General features: G+C 45.9%; 1 protein-coding gene across 2 annotated transcripts in view; it reads left to right on the top strand.

Moving 5' to 3' along the window:
- Positions 1-15,633, top strand: part of ATP8B4 (ATPase phospholipid transporting 8B4 (putative)) — a 255,565-nt gene that overhangs the window by 67,888 nt on the left and 172,044 nt on the right. The window lies entirely within an intron of this gene.

Genomic DNA, 15,633 nt, shown 5'->3' with positions numbered 1-15,633 from the left:
AGATTTACTGAGTAAAGAAGGTGATGTAATTTGGCACTGAAAGATCATTGCAACCAGAGCAGTTTCTGTGGGAGAAAATGAAAAACAAGACTGGAAAGGGGCACTCCATGGGAGATGCAGTATTTCCCAAAGCTTTATTTGCATTGAGAATTAATTTCCAAAATGTGGGTGTGTGAAACATGACTAGGCTGTGTTTGTGTATACGTGAACGAGAATGAGTCTGTGTGTGTGTGACAGGGAGAATTTGTGTGTTTGTGTGTGTGAAATTGAGGCAATTGCTGTCCCTTCTTCTCTGTATATTCTCTCCACAAACTAATTTTTTGGGGGAGAATTAGTTAATGAAGATCAATGTTTTATATTGATTTATTTATCATTTGAATTTTTTGAATTTTTATTTAGTGTTGGCCTTAAGTGTGTTGCATGTTTGGTATATTATGTTTATTTTTGAGTTAAAACATAAGAACATAAGACTCACCTTACTGGGTCAGATCAAGGGCCCATCAAGTCCAGTATCCTGTTTCCAACAAGGGGTAGATAGATTCCAGCTACTTATCCCAAGAATAAGCAGTGGATTTCTGCAACTCCATCTTAATAATGGTTTATGGATTTTTCCTCTAGGAACTTGTCCAAACTTTTTTTAAAGGCAGCTACACTAATAGCTTTTACCACATCCTCTGGCAATGAATTCCAGAGCTTAATTATGCATTGAGTAAAACAATATTTTCTCTTATTAGTTTTAAACCCAGTAACTTCACTTTGTCCCCCCTGGTCTTTGTACTTTTTGAAAGAGTAAACAACTAATTAACATTTACTCATTCCATTCCACTCATTATTTTATAAACCTCTTTCATTTCTCCCCTCAGCCATTTCTTCTGCAAGGTAAAGAGCCCTAACTTCTTTAGCCTTTCTTCATAGGGGATTTGTTTCATCCCCTTTATCATCTTGGTCGCCCTTCTCTGTATCTTTTCTAATTCTGTTATATCTTTCTTGAGATGTGGTGACCAGAACTGAACATAATATTCAAGATGAGGTCACACCATGGAGTGATATAAAGGTATTATGATATTCTCTGTTTTATTCTCCATTCCTTTCCTAATAATTCCTAGCATTCTGTTTGCTTTCTTGGCTGCTGCTGCACACTGAGCAGAAGATTTCAACATTTTCAACGATGACAACTCGATCCTTTTCCTGAATGATGACTCCTAATGTAGGAGTAACCCTAATGTAGGAGTAACCCAAATTATAGCTACTTGCATTTTGTAGCTATAATTTGGGTTACTCTTTCCTAAGTGCATCACTTTGCACTTATCTACATTAAATTTCATTTGCCATTAGCATGCCCAGACTCCCAGTTTTGCAAGGTCCTGTGATTTGACAACTTTGAATAATTTTGTGTCATTGGCAAATTTGATCACCTCACTTGTTGTTCTCATTTCCTGGTCATTTATAAATATATTAAAAAGCATCGGTCCCAGAACAGATCCCTGGGGCACTCCACTATTCACTTTTTCCATTGGAAAATTTACCATTTAGCCCTACTCTTTCTGTCTTTTAACCAGTTGGCAATTTACAATGGGACATTGCCATCCCATGACTTTCTAATTTCCCAAGGTTTCTCTCATGAGGGACTTTGTCAAATGCTTTCTGGAAATCCAGATACAGTATATCAACTGGCTCACCTTCATCCACATGTTTATCCACAAGGCTAAAGACATGGTTTTTTAGGCAAGCCTTTCCTGATCACAACTGACTCTCCTAACTTTCTCACCTGACAGACTACAACCACTTGTAAATTTCCCGTCAACACCATGTAAATAATTCCTCTCATTGTTACTACCTAAATTATTCCTACTACTCTTCTTCTTCTCCCAGTTCCAATTTCCCTTGTTTTATTGTAACTTACTTTTCTGCCTCTCTACACCTGTTTATCGTTCAATGTTATCACTCCCCTTGTTTTATGTAAACCAGCATGATGTGATTTTATCATGAATGCCGGTATAAAAAAGCTTTAAATAAATAAATAAAATGTTTATTTACACCTTCTAAAAAATGTAGCAGATTAGTGAGGCAAGACTTCCCTTGGCTAAATCCATGTTGGCTTTGTCCTATTAAACTATGCCTGTCTATATGTTCAGCAATTTTGTTCTTTATGATACTTTCTACCATTTTGCCTGGCACAGACATCAGACTCACTGGTCTGTAATTTCCTGGATCACCCCTTGATTCTTTTTTAAAAACTGATGTTACATTGGCAACCTTCCACTCGTTAGGTACCATAGATGATGATGATATCGATAGTTTACAAATTTCCAATAACAGATCCGCAATTTCATTTCTCAGTTCTTTCAGCACTGTGAGATGTATACCATCTGGTCCAGGTGTTAAGCGCTATTATTTTGGAAGTATTTTACATTATATGTTTTTGTAATTCATCTCAAGCACCTGGATGTAGGAGCAAGAAACAAGTGTAGTAAATTTAAATTCTGTCAGGGGCCGAGGTGACAAGAAAAGGGAGCACACCGGCTGCTTCACAGGAGTGACTGTGCTCCCGCATTTCTCACTGTGCATTGGAAAGGATCGTGCTGATCTTTGTCTGTGTCTTCAGTTTACACGTGCTGTTTTCCAGGCAGATGAAAATTAGGCACATAAGTTGGAAAAAGGGCATGAACAGAAATTGGTGTCAACTATTTACCATATAGGCCACCTAAAAATGGTTGTTTTTTGTATTGAGAAGAGGAAAATCCTTCCCAAAGTGGGAGAGAGGGAACTTTGTCTTAAAGAAAGTGCTCTGGCCCACATCATCCCCTCCCCTAAAATAATGAAGTCCCAGGCCTGGATGACAACCTTTAAGGATTATATGTTTCCTTGAACGTGCGAGATGCACTCAGTAAGCTGTTAGCGTGCAGGGTAATTGGTAATTCTAGATCTGCCCTTTGGCAGTCTAATGATGCTGATCTCAGGTAGGCTGCATCTTATCTGATTGTACACCATAGTAACACCTGCCCGCAGAGCACAGCAGCAGCATTTAATCCTCTTACTACCTCTCTTTGCATTTGATTGAATTGATATTTTTTCACCAAAACTTTTCATTTTGCACTTACAGGTAAATTTTAAAAGGAGTGCGTGTGCACATATTTGGCACGCGAGCAAAGATATGCTTAATTTTATATCGTGCATGCAAGTACACGCATATCATTTAAAATATCTCTGCTGCGCATAAGTGTGCAGCCTTTACGCGTATACTCTGGTGGGGGGGGGGGGGAGAGGGACAATCTGACGCTCTATATCTCCCACTGTAAGAGGGGCACTTTCAACTCAGGGTGGGTTTTGGGAGGGGGGGGGGTGTTACAAGGGTCTACAGACCCTTGCACCCTTGGCAGACCAATGTTTCACTGCCCCTCCCAAAATCTATCCTGAATTGAAAGTGCCCCTCTTGCAGTGGGAGATATAGGGTGTGAGATTGTCTCTCTTACAGTCTCTCTTTCTCTCTCTCTTTCTTCTCTCCCCCCCCCCCCCCCCCCCCGGAGTTCAGGACCCCTCTGGCTCAAAATCTCCAGACTTGTGCCTCATCAAGACTAGTAGTAAAGTTATGAAAGTAACATGGTGTGTGTGGCCACTTTACAAAATTTGGGGTGATGTGCAGAAGTCTTGGCTCTGCCCCTTTTCTGCCTCCTTATTCTTGATGCATACACAGGTATGTACGCACGTACGTCCCAGCTTCTTAAAATGTGCGTTGCTCATGCGTGGCCCACATACATATGTATGGGATTGCTTTAGCGCGAACAACTGTTAGAAATAAAGGTGAGCAAACAAGGTGTGGGTGATTCCCCTTTTACTGGGCTAATATAATACCTTTGTGACTAGCTTTCCGGTGCTCCCTTCATCAGATCAGTGCAGAAGGAGCTACGGATGATTTCACCTGAATCTGCAAATTAATTTCAGGTTGGCTTTGCAATGAATTTGAATGGAATTGTAATTTACTTGCATATTCATGCAATGTGATTTATGGCGCATTCTGCACTGACTCGATAAAGAGAGTGCGGCTCTCAAAAGTTAGTTACAGATGCACAAAGCCAGTCCAGTAAAATGACATTAGCCACAACTTGTTTGTCGACCTTTACTGTCACATATCCAAGTGGGTTACCATGGCAGCCACGTTACTTCTGTATCGCAGAGGTGACTGCTGGGTATTGAAATGAATCACTTTCTTTAGAAGAATGAGACGTTTTGATGATTCATCTCCAAGTGTCTAGGGAAATGATGCATGGTCAACGTGTGGCTTCCCTTGGTTATTTGCCAGTGATATTGTTCCTGCCGTGGATTCTGATGACTGGAAATGTTCTTAACTAAGAATGAACACCCCCCCCCCCCCCCCCCCCCCCGTTTTTGTTTTTTTTTAAGTGCAGCCTGCAGTAGCAGCATCTTGCCATTTTGGTGTCTAGGGCTCCCTCATTAGGTGTCAGAGAGAGAGCCAAGCCTGCCATCTTAGATATCTCTAGCAGAATGTGACAGTAGGTAAAGACCATCTAATTTGTGCCCCTTGACCCTTCCCACTGCAGTACTGCAGAGGCCACCCTGCCACTCTGCTCTGGCTTCACCTGCTTTCTGTGCTTATCCCGGGCTTGAATTCTGCCCCCACCACCTTCCCTGGCAGACTCTCCCTTTAATCCACCACCCTTTCTGTGAAGAAATATTTCCTCTGATTTCACCTTTATTTGTGGCTGCACTGTTCAGTAATAATATAACTTATCGGAGTTGAACATATTGTGAATGAAGGAGATCCTCGGCCTTTATGTGCTATAACTTAGGCAACTGTGACCTCTATCCCAACTTTAATCTTTTCAGTCAGTAAGCAAGTTATGAGTGGACTGAAAAAGGCTTCAGCGTAATTTACTAATTAACACTCCCTTTTGCACCTGAGCCAAAAATCAAGGATGTTATATTGGTCCACTTAGGATCTCTGCTGACTGTCCAGAGAAATAGCTAGGCTGGGTCCCTTCTGTGTTTCCAAGTTAGGAAGGCTGCTCCTGGCATGACTGCACCCAACTCATTCCTTGTGACTTCCCGAAGTTTCCCAAGAACCCTATCGTGTTTCCAAACTAGGATGACCCCCCCCTTCCAGCATAGCTGCACCCGACTCACTCCTCGCAGCTTCCTGAGGCCCACCAGCCTTGCTGAGCCACACCGGGTGCTGAGCCCAAATCCTCTGCCTTGCCAGCTGACCCAGCACAACCTCCTCTTCTGCAAACTTGTGCAACTCTAGTGAGAGGGTCCCCATGGCAAGATTCGCAGTTCTGTGGTCCAAATACAGCTCTTGGCTTGAATATCCCACCACAGGCCTGGGATGGTGCCCCCACAAAACTAAGCTGCAGCCTGACTCCACAGTAAATAGAAAGTTTTCCGCCGTGTGTTATAAAAGACTTTCTTCTGGTGTCAAATAAATAGCATTCCACCAGTGGAAGAAGTTTGATATTGGCTGGAGTCTAGTTTTGGCTTATTTGTTGACTGTGGGGCCGATGTAATAATTGCGCCCAGCCTAGTGCACAGCTTAACGAATGGACACATGTCCATAACCCCCGATACTGGTCCCCTTATTCCGCCTCCAAAATACATGTCCAAATTCGTGTGTAGTTAATAGCGCTCATCGCTTGTAAATTCCATGTAGATGAAGCTATTAACTATTACCCCACGATGCAATAAATTACCGTTCACCTAATGTGCCCTTATTAATATAGCAAATTTAACACCAGCCCCGGAGCTGGTGTTAAGCCTTGCCGCGAGTCAAGGGGGGTCAAAAAAAAGAAATCCTGGTTTCTGTGGTGCATCCTACTTAGTATCACGAACATACCCACAGGCCAATTCAGAAAAATGCGCAGGAGAGCTGGCGAGCGCCCGTTCTCCCGGCGTGCGCACAGGCCACTCTCCTGGGCGCGCGATTCAGAAGGGTGGCCTATGCAAATTAGGGCCCACGGTAAAAGGAGTGGCGGCTGTCAGCGGGTTTGACAGCCGACGCGCAATTTTGCCGGCGTCTGTTCTGAAACCTGCTGACAGCCACGGGTTCGGAAAACGGACGCCGGCATAATTGAGCGTCTGTCTTGCGGACCGCGGGCCGATTTAAAATTTTTTTTTTTTAAATTTTTCTTTTTTTTTAACTTTTGGGGCCTCCGACTTAATATCACCATGATATTAAGTCGGAGGTGCGTGCACAGAAAAGCAGTTTTTACTGCTTTTCTATGCACTTCCCTGGCACCGGCAGAAATTAACGCCAGCCTTTGGGCAGGCATTAATTTCTGAAAGTAAAATGTGCGGCTTGGCTGCACATTTTACTTTCTGTATCGCGCGGGAATGACTAATAGGGCCATCAACATGCATTTGCATGTTGCGGGCGCTATTAGTTTCGCGTCAAAAACGCGCGTCCAAATGCAGGTTAACAGTGCGCTCCACCGGAGCGCACTGTACTGTATCGGCCTGCCAGTCAGAGGAACCAAAGGCACAGACAGCTATATCTTGACAAAATGAAAAAAAGAAAAAAATTCTGGGCATACAATATACAGGCACAATATACATGCTCCAGGCCATGTATTTTGTGTCAGCAGCGGGATAAACGGACGCTTGTATTGAGCGTCCATTTTTCTAACCCGCACACAGCCACGTTTCTTGTGTGCCCGATGCCAAAGACGCGCTAGGGATGTACAATTTCCCCTAGTGCATCCTTTTTAGCAGGGCATCTCATTTGCCTATTGCATCGGGCGCCCAGGGGCTGTGGATGTGCGTGCTTTAGAAAGACGGTCGCTCAACACGAGCGCCTGTTTTTCCGCGCACTTTTAGTGCCCCTGCGTGTGTTTAGGGAAGTGCTTTTTTTTTTTTGGCTGGTTTCACTCTGGATGCTGTAGGTCTGGGAGACCACGTGCATGGCCGAGGCAACTTTCCCATGCTTGCTGTAGATCGTGTAGGTATCGGACTGGGGAGGGAGTGAGGGAGAACTGAGAAGTGGTTTCGGAAGAGTTTGTTTACATTCCAGTCCGGCTGTCCCTAAAACGACACACAACTCCATTTGCTTAGCACAGATTTGTTGTTTAATGCATGCAAAATGGTCTGTGAATAAATAAAAAGCAGGCTTTTTTCGTTTAGCATGCTTTTCTTACTCCTGAGCCATTTGCATGCCGTTAGTTTGCTGTATCCCACGATACAGAGGGTTTCTCTTGCCCAAGCAAACCAAAACCTGCATTAAAATTGGGCTCTGATTTTAGCAAGGGTTTCATCGCAACGGCCCCTGGGTGCGTAGGTTTAGCTGCATAGAGGCTGGGCAGTTTTCAAGAAGCCCAGGGCTTTCAAAATTATCCTCTTACTGTATTAACCTTCAACAAAAAGAATCGAGAGACGCTTATTTACCTGGTAATAAGGAATTACAAAATGAATGAGTAACCTGAATGAATGTAAGACATAAGGAAATGAAAACTTAACTCAGCTGATAAAGTGATGGAAAAACAGAAACTGCTTTCAGTTGGTGCAGTCCCAAACAAGCAAGGTAAGATGATTAATCCTTATCTGAGTTGGCGTGCTTGAGTGTAATTTGATTGTGTTTCAGAAAATCCCCCCTGCCGCCGACAGTTCAACATGAAACCAGTTACTAAGGGGATGATTTACTAAGCTGTGTTAAAATTAGCCCATTAACGTTCATGAAGAGCTTTACCGCATGCTTTTCCATTCAGCGGCATGCTAAAGATAGGGCTGTTTGGTACATGGTACATTTCACAATATATCGACAATTTAGTGAGTGCGTGTATTTGGCAAGTTTAAGCTTGCTAGCAATAGTGTGTGCGTGTGGTGGGGGAGAGGGAGCTTTGGGGGATAATACAGTTAAGGCTGTGTGAGCAGTTCACCACTAGTTTCTATTGGTACTGTACTCTGGGGTGATGCAATAAAGCTAGTCATGGTACAGTACTGTGATTATTAATGGATTGATGAGGTACATTCCATTGGCTTGTCACCAGAGATGTGGTGGAAAGAAAAAAGAGATGTACATTTCAGAGGATCATGTCCAGAAGGGGTGGAGTTATGCTGGATTAGGGATATTTGTTGTGCCATGAGCTAGTTTAAACAGCCAACTTTTTACTTGTTTAATGAAGAAGAAGAGGTCAGGGGCACATCTGATGTGCAGTGGGAGAGACTTCCATAGGGTTGATGAGACGTACTGTTCTGATGAGTGGGACTGTTAGGTGGGCCTGCATCAATGAGCATAAGGAGCACGTGGCATGTAAGGGGTCAGGGATTCGATGAGAGAGGTGGGTTTAAGAGCTTGAATCTAGAGTGGTAGAGTGCTGTGAGCCAGTGAAGGAATTTTAAGATGAGGGTTATGTGCTCAAATTTGCTTTTGTGCTGTAGAACTAGGGGTTGTGATATGAAGCTCTAAGGGGGTTGACTCGGGAGCAACACCAGGAAATATTTTTTCACAGAAGGGGGTGGTAGAAGCCTGGAATGCCTCGCAGAAGAGTGGTGAAGACAAAAACAGAGGATCACTAGTGGCTAGAGGATGGAAATGAAGAGCCAAGAGAACCTGTGGTAACGTTTGGTGTAACATTGCACGGAGGTAACCTGTACGGAGCAGCAGATACAACCCTAAACATAACCTGCATGGAACAGTAGTTGCAACCCAAAACATCTGCCCGGCAGACTCAATGGACCTGTTGTGTTCCGTGCCCGCAGCCGTCCGCGGGCACGCCCCCCCCTACCTGACCGTGACGGCGACCCGCTGCGGCAAACATCGGGTGAGGAGCCCTGGTCTGGTGCCGCTGTTTCCCGCGCGTCGGCGCAGGCCCCCGGGGTGTGCACATGGCTGGGAGCCATTCCTGCTCCTCCTGCGCGGCAGCTACAGCTTCTCCCCCGCAGCCGGAATCCAAGATGGCCGCCGCCATCTTAGGCGCGAGGCTGCGCCTCCTCACTAGAATTAAAGGGACCTAAGCCCTTTAATTACCTACAGCTGCTTTCAATGATCCAGAGCAGAGGAAGTATAAAAGGAGGCTTCCTCTGCTCATTCCTTGACTTGGCAACTTTTGGGTTAGTCAGGTCTGCTTGCTTCGGTGAGTTCTTGTGCTTTGGATCCTTGTTCCTGTTCCGTCTTGGTGTTCCTGGTTCCTGACTTCGGATCGGCTAGCGGTGATTCCTGGTGTTTGACTTTGGATTGGCAAGTGGTGATTCTCTGGTGTGTGACTTCAGACTGGCAAGTGGTGATCCCTTGGTGTGTGACCTCGGACTGGTAAGCGACGACCCTCTGGCACTTGACCTTGGACTTCTTCTTGACCATCGTCTTCAAGGGCCCACCTAAGTCCCAGCGACCCGGGTCCCTACGGGCTCTTCCCGGGGGGTTCCGCAGGCTTCCAGGGGTGAAGCTCCATTCAGCCCTTGCACCGAACTTCTTGACCTCTCAAAGGTCCACCTAAGTCCCAGCGGTCCGGGTCCCTACGGGCTCCTCCTGGGGGGACCGCGGATTCCAGTGGCGAAGACACATTTCCTTTCCTCGACGTCTCGACTCTTCGTCTGCCACCACAGTCGCCTCTGTCTCCAGTGCCGAGGGTCAGCTGGTCACGTCTTCTGTTCCTGCCTCGCCACCCGACGGGAGAACCTACGGATCTTCCTCCTAAGGTATACCATCCTCCTGTCGGCCCAAGGGTTCACAAGCCTGAGCATAACAGGATCATTTTGATCTTTATCTGCTGCCATTTACTGTGTTACTCCGAGATAGACCATTGGCCGCCTCTTGTTAGGGTGGAGAAGGCCAGGTGTTCTGGTAGTAGGGGACAGGATCCCCTTGGGGAAAGATGTTCTGCATCTTGAAAGAACTGTTTCATATAAACCGAATTCTTTGCCCACGTCGTGCATTACAGCAGTAAGTGTTCCACAATGCTAGCCCTGCTCCAATGTGTTTCCTGCACTGGAAGGGGATTATTTTTGTTAGAATTAAAACTGAAATAAAATCATGCAACGTTTGGACCTGATTCCCTTGATCCCCACAACTGACCTTTGACATTCTAACCACTGGAGTTTTGATGCACAGCCCTCAGGTTTCATAAGGGCAGCATTGTATAATGTAACTATGGAATTCCTGAATATACACAGAGCCCACTGTGCTTTTTTTTATTTATAACTGTCTGAAGCATGCTCTGCTTCCTCAAGGGTCTCTCGTATGTACTCCGTTCAGGCTAACTGTTGTGAATAGACAACGTGGATGAGGCTGATATTAAAAAAAAAAAAAGCCAGGCTTTTAAATTTAGACACCTAAGTCAGGAGCATAAGTTTTCAACTGAAAATGCTCCTAAATTGATGACCCAAATTTAGGCCAACTATTCCTTTGCTTATATTTAGAGACCTGAAGGGCCTGCTTTACTAAGGCTTTTCTCCCATTATGGGAAAACTTGCTTAATAAATCAGGCTCTTCACGCCGAAAATCAGTGCTAAGCATCTAAATTTGTTTCTTTGCGCTCTTCACTCGTAGTCATCCACCTTTTTAAGGCCCTAAACGTAGGAACTCTGCCCTAGTCAGTTTTCAAAAGAGCCAGGTTAAGGGCCTAGCTCCCAAAATTATTTTGTGTGGGCATTTTTTAATGGAAAACAATGTGTGTGCATTTGAACATGCAGTCTCCGCTTCCAGGAGCAGATAAAGATGCGAGTGAGGTGACGATTTGACGTTGCAAACCGTTTTAGTACGTAGCTGCAGGAATCGAAACCCTTATTGTGCAAACATTCTTGTAAATAAAAGCCCCATCATTTTGTTTAGACCGGCAGTCTGTAGGCCGTTGAGTGTCACCATTCTTAATAAAGCCACGATTGACCTCTACACATGTGAGGCTTGCAGTTGTAGAGACTCAGAACCGGCAAACAGATAACGGCTGATACATTGAGGGTGCAGTAAGGTTTTAACACGCTCTATTAATGAATAACTCCCACTAAAGAAAGGGGATGTATGTTAAATATTGCATGTTAAAATGCTACTGCGCCTTAGTAAATTGTCCTCGTTTGAATCCAAACCTGTCTGAACTCAGCACTTGATTAAAAAAAAATTGTTCACGCTATCCATTCTCGATGCAGAAATCTCCTCCGCCAGCAGTGATACTCCAGAGTGCCCCAGGAAAGCAACTTCTGCACTAACTGCCCCCCCCCCCCCATGCACACCCTCGCTCTCCATGAGTACAGCAAGGGGGCAGAGGGATCTCTCTCTTCAGGGCTCTTCCCTTCTGACTTCAGCTCCGTCCCACCCCTACCTCTCTTGTCTCTGACCCACTCCTTTAAAACAAAGGAATGGGAAAGAATGAAATGTATCTGGCACATTAAAGGGGGACGGACCCCATGATCTGCACCCAGAGCTATGCTGCACACACCCGGAGTCAGTGTTGTGATGGGCGGGCTGCGGGTTTGTCCCACAGACTTCCACTCTTACCTCCAGCCCTGGGCCTGAGACAGTGCTTCCCGACGCCTGGGGAGGTCCCTACTCCTGGGCACTGCAGCCTGTCGGCTTTGCGGCTGCCCCTGTCGATGCCGACACCCCTAGAAGATGCAGGCAGTTGGCCTCACACACAGCCTTCCTCCGGCGCTGCTCCCTGGGGCTCCCATAGGTGCCTGTGTGCCCGACTGAGCTCCCTTTAAAGGGCCCGCAGTGGGAAAAGCCCAAAGGCACCTGATGATGACATCACAGGATAAGGGACTATTTAAGGCCACTTTTTCTGCCTCTCCTTGCCTCACCAATAGATCGACTCAGTTGGAGAAGTGCGATGCCTCTGTGTTCCTGGTTCTTGATTCCACTGTGTATTGTTCTGTGTCCGGTTCCTGGTTCCTGGCTTGTCTTCATGGTCAGTCCTCCCTTCGTCTGTCTTCAATATCTCTTCTTGCTCCTGTAGCCCTCGTTCTCCTCTTCGTTCCTCATCTCATTGGATTGGACTTCTGACTTGACCTCGGACTGGACCTTGACACTCCTTGATTTCCGCCCCCCTCTGACCATTGCCTGCTCACTGTTACTGAATGAACTCTGCTTGCCCTGACCACCGCCTGAACTATGACACTGAGTGAACTCCGCCCACCTCGGACCACAGTCTGATCCTGACTCTGTTTACCTGCCCTGACCGCTGCTCATCCAGACTCCGCCTTCTTCTACTGAGCTAACCCGCACCATCATCTCCGTGAAGGATCTTCACCTCTGCAGAGGCCCGCGCCTAAGTTCAGCAGGCCCCGGCACCCGAGAGCTCAACCTAAGGGGAACGAGGGCTGGTATTGGTGAAGCTCAAGTTGGGCCTCTGCGTTAGCCAGCTCTGCCTGCTGATGGGGGGGGGACCTGCAGGGCTCCTCCCTGCAGGTAGTGCCAACTCCCCCTCGGCCCAAGGGTCCACTTCTGCAACAGTCAGTAGATGGGATGTCGTCATAGTTTGCACCCAGAGCCAATGCATCCTACAGACTGCTCTGGGCCTGCTCCTTCATCCTCCCAAAGTTGTTTGCACGCATCAGGGCAACATTCCTGGGCTTCTTCATCTTTGCAAGCAGCTGATCTCACCAGCATGTGAGCTGTAGAGAACATCAAACTGCATCGGCGATGACAGCGCCCTGAGGCCTCTACCCCAGTACCGGAGCTGGATGGATTGGGTAGGCCGTGGCCAAGGAGACCAGGGCACAGAGGGTGTGGGAGAGCCTTGGTGTAGAAATATATATATTTATTTATTTTATATTTATTTATTTATAACTTTTTTTTATACCGAAGTTCAGGTAACAGAATTACTTATCACTCTGGTTTACATTATAAATGTAGATAGCTTGCAGCAACCTGGTGTAACATTTCTGCGTGGGAGTAACTGCATGGAGCAGCAGTTACAACCCTAAACATCTTGCCAGGGAATTTTGGTATTTATCTGCCGTCATTCACTGTGATACTATTCCCAGCTCCCATTCCAAGGAGCTGAAGCCTGGCTCGGAAACTAAACCTTGATCTCCTGCATGCCCACTGAGTCACCAGACCAGTTAACTTGTATATTATTACTCTGGTGTTCTCGTCATCATTCTTGCTTTATTTAGCAGTCTTCTCTACTACTGTGGACTGCTGTAAAAACATAGCTCTTCAGTGCTGCCTTTACCCCAAAAGGACATTTAATTAATTTCACTATGAACTCCTCATCTAATGATGCAGACACACTTTTTACGATTCTTGTTAATATTTCCCCTAGCAGCCCAATAAGTTGCATGCATCTGCTGGCAGTTTTGCGAGCCTTGGCCACTAAACTTGAATGTGGAGTTAAGATATTCGTAGTGGGCGTAGCAGATGCAAAAGCACATTGCCAGATCTAAGCACGGTCACGTGGTTTGTGTACCATACATGTGGCAAGCTCAGAGTCACATTCCAATGCAAGCTCTTATCCTGGCCAAAATAAAACCTCCCTTCTCGTATTTTAAGAAGCACAATACTGTACTGAAATTTAAACCCTGGAAACTGGAGTATTTGTTGGCTGTAATTTCGCTAGCCCTTCAAAGCGCTCGCGCTGCCAGATTGCCACGGTCGCTGGCTTGGTGGGCTGAGCACACACAGCATGAACGTTGGCACGCGGAAAGGTCCTGACTGATGGCTAAGTACATGGAACAAAGCCTTATATTATTGAGGCCTAGTGCGGAGGTTGGGGGTGGGTGTGTGCTGGTGATGAGTCTGATTGAAAATAGCATGGACTGTAGCAAGGCCTTTCACAGCAAGTGGCCTCAGTTTGTGAGGTCAAGAGAAGAGTTAAAAATAAGCAGAGCAGAATCATTGCGTCTCGCGCACCGTATCACACAGCATACTTAATCCTCTCCATGCCTTGGTAGGTAGCCTCGATGTAACACATTATCCAGTAAAGTAAATTACAAATGCAAATATTCTAAATCGGCGGAAGGAGGTAATATAATAACTGTAGCGGTAAGAACCAGACCCGTTGAAAGGAAGGAAGATTGACAAATGTCTTGGTAAGTGCACTGAAGGTTTCTGACTCTGTCCCATCCAGCTGTGGTTAAAAGTTTTTATGTCCGTTTTTGGTTTTGGTTTTTTTTTTTTAGGATGCCATCTGCTGGGACAGGCAGGCAACTGCAGCTTTCTCCACCACACCCCAGTTAGCAGCACCAAGCTATCGGTTACTGTTCATTCATCCGAGGGCGGGAGGAGAGGAAAAATGGGGGGGGGGTGTTTCTTTTCCACTGAGAAGACTGAATTCACCATTTCCTCATCTCACCCTTCAGTTTCCATCCTACCTCCCCCTTCTCCCCCGCATGAATATCTCTCTGAAAAAAGCTGCTGCTGTGCTCACAGATCTAGCGCAATGCGAGCAGACGTTTTACCTGGATGAGGGCGGCCTGGTCCTTCACAGCCGCTCTTGTCGGATTGGATCAAAGGTCAGGAATGCTTTCAGTGCCAAGTGCACGATCGGCGCTGTAAACGCCTTCGTTCTGTTAAAGGTTTGAACCCTTTTTGGTCAGGATTTTAATGCTTTTCTGCACTTCCAGTGGCCACTTCACACAACAGGCCCTGTTCATAACCAGCTTTAGGCATGTCCCCAGGCGAAGCCTTCTCTAGCGTGGCTAAACTTTTTCAGGAGTGTGTGCAACTACCGATTTATGCCCAGACGTTCAGCACGTACGGGACCCCTTCATTGTCAAACCCAAGGTAAATGCCCAAATTGACTTAGAAAATCGGGTCGCTATGGGGTGAACTTTTAGCACAGGTTTGAGAGCCCAATCTAACTGTGTAAATATTTGCCAGCTAGCATAAGGTGAAAAAAAAAAAGAAAGCTGTTCCTTAAATCTAGCTGACCAGAGTTTTGGCTGCTTTGTTGTAAGCCTGTCTTTTCTATGCCGTGGTTAGGCGGCTGAACTTAGCTGAAAGTCAGCGCTTCGAGGATAAGTCTTCCTCCCCTCCCATCCACAAGATCGGCTCCCAATTTTTGAACATTGAAATTTTGTAGCTGTGCCCCATTCATTTTTCACAGGGGCCAATCTAGCTGCCTAATCCCAAAGTCAGGAGGCTAGACCCTTGAGAGCTGACCGCCTACGTATCTAAAATACTCATGTAGCGTTTGATTATGTAGCTCAAAGTTACACGCCTAAGCAGCACGTAACATTTAAACGATGCCTGTAACGTGCTTAAGTCATAAGCACGCCCTTTGCCCTCCCCCACCCAAATAATCTTTATCTTTTTTTTTTTCTGTGTGAGCATAGTTATAAGCGTGGTGAGCCTACACGCTTCCTGTTGGGCTGCTGAAAATCTGCATTGTTCGCAGATGGCCAGCTTGCGCACGGAATTCCTTATTTTGTGCATCTAATCCTAACTCAGTTTTTGAAAATGTAGCCCTTTGGGTCTTAGCAGTGAATCTGCCATGCCAGGGCCTGCCTATAACAAACAGGTGTGTTGTACCCAAGCCAAGGCAGGGTCCAGCGAGTTTAACTTTCTGGAAACACATAATGGGAGGGATTCCGCACCTCGGCTGGAGTCTGTAAAACAAAGGAACCATTCTCTGACTCCAGTTAATGGAAAGCTTCATTGTCTTAATTAGCTGCTTGTTGTCTAATAATGAATATGTGCACAGTTCTTCTTAATTTATTTATTTGTTTGTTCATTTATTCATTCATTCATTCATT

This window comes from Rhinatrema bivittatum, chromosome 13 (assembly GCF_901001135.1).
Source record: "Rhinatrema bivittatum chromosome 13, aRhiBiv1.1, whole genome shotgun sequence".
Taxonomy (NCBI): Eukaryota; Metazoa; Chordata; class Amphibia; order Gymnophiona; family Rhinatrematidae; genus Rhinatrema; species Rhinatrema bivittatum.
The sequence above is the reverse complement of the archived record's forward strand: the minus strand, read 5'-3'. Positions and strand labels throughout refer to the sequence as shown.